The sequence below is a fragment of the Kogia breviceps genome, chromosome 1 (genome assembly GCF_026419965.1).
Source record: "Kogia breviceps isolate mKogBre1 chromosome 1, mKogBre1 haplotype 1, whole genome shotgun sequence".
In the NCBI taxonomy this organism is placed as follows: domain Eukaryota; kingdom Metazoa; phylum Chordata; class Mammalia; order Artiodactyla; family Physeteridae; genus Kogia; species Kogia breviceps.
The window spans coordinates 89,142,861-89,146,966 of NC_081310.1; the positions used below are offsets into that span (position 1 = coordinate 89,142,861).

Consider the following 4,106-nt stretch of genomic DNA (forward strand, 5'->3'; position numbering starts at 1 on the left):
AGCATACATAGGAAATTGTAATAGATGGCCACAGAACAAGAATATTTTAAGCAAAGTTAAGTAAATCTAAAGATCAACTTCAATCCACTGGGAAATGTATCCCCAGGTTTATAGCTGAGAAAGAAGTTCAATCAATTTCAGAAATGTGATTAAACTGCTTTACTAAAATTATGCAACTTTTATTCTTCTCCTTTTCTGATTTAGTGACCAACCAATGAAGAGGGAGAACCACACTCTCACCACTGAGTTTGTTTTGCAAGGTTTCTCCAGCTTCCACGAGCACCAGCTCACTCTTTTTTTGTGGTATTTCTTACATTGTACATCTTAACCCTAGCAGGTAATATAATCATTGTGACCATCATCCGTATTGATCATCATCTCCACACCCCCATGTACTTCTTCCTCATCATGCTGTCCACTTCAGAGACTATATATACATTGGTCATTCATCCCACGGATGCTATCCAGCCTTGTGGGTATAAGCCAGTCTATCTCACTGGCAGTTGTGCCACACAGATGTTCTTTTTTGTAACCTTTGGGATCACTAACTGCTTCCTGCTCACAGCAATGGGATATGACTGATATGTGGCCATCTGCAACCCCCTGAGATACACAGTCATTATGAACAAGAGGGCGTGCAACCAGCTGGTGTGGAGGGCCTGCAGCATTGGGCTGATTGTAGCTATGACACAGGTGACACCTGTATTCAGGTTACTTTTCTGTGCAACAAAGGTGGCCCACTTCTGTGACATCTGACCTGTGATGAAGCTCTCCTGCATTGACGTGACTGCCAATGAGATTCTGACTTTGATCATCAGTGTTTTGGTGCTCGTTGTGCCTATGGGTCTGCTCTTCATCTCTTAAATCCTCATCATCTCTACAGTCCTCAAGATCGCCTCAGCCGAGGGCAGGAAGAAGGCCTTTGCTACCTGCGCCTCCCACCTAACTGTGGTCATTGTGCACTATGGCTGTGCCTCCATTGCCTACCCCAAGCCCAAGTCGGAGAACACCAAGGATCAGGATCAGAAGGAATCTTTCCTAACAATTTGGGAATTGTTCTTCTGAGGCTCTTAGCATCCATTCTAAGCAGAACTATGAGAAGAGCCCCATTTCCTTGGCTCCCAGAGACCTGGCCCATAAGGAGGAGGAAAAGAGAGGAACAGAAACAGCATCTAACTGGGAGTCTGAACGCTTTAAATATAGCCCCTGGACAAAGTGCTGGCCCTGTTTTTGTGGATAATTAGACAAACAAGGATAGGATATGCCTGAAGAAGAGGTCGAGGAGTAATGTGGACCAAGGATTTTTCATTGGCCTTTTGGTTTTCTTGTGGCTCTCCACTTAATGAAGACAACAGGGAGTCCCTTAGAAAAAACAGAATCCAGGACATACATTCTTCCTACAGTCCCTTCCTTCCTACTTAAGAGCATGAGAATTGCTCAACTTGGAGTCTCTGTTGCAATCTGCTTGTACATGACATATCAAGTCATAAATCACTGTGTGGACAGGAAAAGTGGCCTCAGAATGAGATAGCCCAAGGGAAACAGATTTCCTCTCCCCGCTGCTTTAAGTTATCCCAGTTTCTAGTAAAACTGTTTATTAAAGATGGTGACCACAGACAGTTTAATTAGAGATCCTAGCAATTCCAAATCTTGTCAACCATATTAACAGCCATTTGAAGGCACATTCCAAGGTCCTCCTGGGTCAGTTCAGCTGCTGTTAATTCAGTAAGCATGTAATGGGTAATAGGAATGAACCAGGTTGTGGGCTAGATCCTGGGGAAGGAAAGATGAAAAAAAACCTAGTGCCTGGCTTCAAAAAAACTCAACTCTAGTGGCAAAGACAAACATTTAAAGATATAGTTTCAATTCTTTATGTCAAGTGATATATACAAAAGATTGAAGGGGAACGGGAGGGAGGGAGGGAGAGAAAGAAAAACTCTGTTGGAGATGCCAGGGAAGTCTTCAGAGAGGAGGTGATCTGTAATCTGGACTGGTTTTAAAACACTTACAGGAGACTGTCTGATGGGCAAATTATTGAAGGAGAAGAATTCCAAAGTGAAGAAATAATATTTCACATGTATGAAATTTAAGAGAAATGTTCAGGAAATACAACGTGACTCGGCATGCTGACTCCAGGGTACAAGAAAGGAAATGAAGGGAGATAAGACCAGAAGGTTGGTTGGAGTCAGATTGTAAAGGCCTTGTTTGCTGAAGTAAGGGATTTGGCTTTCACTTTTAAACAATGGGAATCATCTAAGACTCAGGAAAACTCAGATTCAGTTTATGAGGCATCTATGTGAATTTTTGGCATCCTTATTGTCCTTACCTAGATCCACTGAGACATCTAAGAAGTTGTATGAATCTATAGACTCTAAGCCGAGAAAATCATGGGGGCAAAGAGAATGAGACTAGAGTATTTAGAGGTAATACACAGAAATATTTATGCACTTATGATGAAGCTGAATTAGGCAATCACAGAGAGCAGGGGAGCAGAGGCTGATCAAGGAGTTTCATGTAGATTTGGGGTTTGGGATCCAAATGAGTACCCAGTGAACAAGAACAAGGAACTAGCTGTGAAGTCAGTGACTAGGCTAGACCTCAGACTTGGGGTCACGATAGCTCCAGGACACAACTTCCACTAGAATTAAAGGGTGGGCTCAAAACTCAGAAAAGCCTTCACAAGAAGATACAGAGACCCAAATAGCACATGTATCTGCTCTCCAGACCATAAAAGAAGTACCAGGCCCTCTCTCAGGGTCAATAGAGGCAATGGTAAAAATCAAACTATAACTAAAGTTCCCTAAGAATATAAGGTGGCTGAAAGAAATTAAGAGAAGTTGCTAACTGGCAAATAAAATAACTGAATAATTAAAAGCAAAGTATTGCAGGCAAAGTGACAGTCATTCAATAAACATATGTGGAATCTTTACTATATGCCAGATACTGGGCTAGACATGGAAAATATCAAAATAATTCTGCACTAATCCTTGAACAAAGGAGTTCTCAGTCTAGCAGGGGAGATGGGGTTATGCAGAACTCACCATAATACACTGTGATAGAGAAATGGACAAAGTGTGCTTAATATTTATGACAAAGACATAAGCCTTGGGATATTTTTTTGTGATCTATATAAAGTTAATCTCATCAAGCCAAGAAAGGGCCCTGCATGCTGAGGTTCAGTGAAATAAATGTTTGTTACCTGGGCAATAAGGCTGTCTTGATCTATGTATGGGGCCATCTCCTAAGGCCGAGGGCTATGTGGCTGTGGATGGCATCATGCAGAGTAACTTATCACTATGGACTTCTAGAACATTTATTACCCAGGTTTTCCAGAAAACTTGTTTGAATGGAATAGCTTCACAGTCACACACCATAGAATCAGATGTTTTCAATAGCCCTTGTCACACCCCATCAAGGTCCTGGCCACAGAACTTTTTCTGACCTGCTAAACAGTTCCAGCCTCTCACTGAATATTTGGCTGGATTAAACAACCCGAGAGGAATCCTCCCTGTTCCCCAGGATTATTTTGGTCACTACTCAAGCTTGGGATCATTTTATGGCAAGCAACTCTTCCATAATGTGGTTCTTGACACAAAATGCTTTCCCAGACATTATCTCACTAGGTCCTCAGAACAATCCTAGGAAGAAGGCAGGGATAAGGCTCTCAAATCTACAGATAATAAGACAGAAAAGGGGTGAAGGCAGAATTGAACTTGCACCACTTAGCTGGCATTTTCTGTTTACCCAGACTATATCACCACCCAAGGGCAATTCACTGTATGGATAGTAATGTACCAGAGAAATCAAGCTAAGCAAAATTCAAATTCCCCAGGGCCTCAAACTTCCCAAATAAAGCAAAACCTCATCCCTGAACCTTTTTCAAAAGAGAAGAATCCTCTATGAAATAGCCACCTGGGATCCTCATTCTAGCCAAGGCAGACCCCCAAAGGAAGAGCATTTCCAGCAGCAGTTCAAGCTGTAGAGTCTTATTCACATAGAACCAGTTAAGATTTTAGGGAACATAAGTATCCACTTTCTCCAGTATTAAATCAAATCAGAGAAAAGCATTTGGAACTTCACAAGCAAACCTGGCCCTTACTTAAATA

The 4,106-nt window shown here is 41.9% G+C and overlaps 1 pseudogene; it reads left to right on the forward strand.

The window, feature by feature from the left end:
- Positions 1–214: 214 nt before the first annotated feature.
- On the forward strand, positions 215–1,065 carry LOC131759284 (olfactory receptor 10J1-like; annotated as a pseudogene).
- The last annotated feature ends 3,041 nt before the right edge of the window (positions 1,066–4,106 follow it).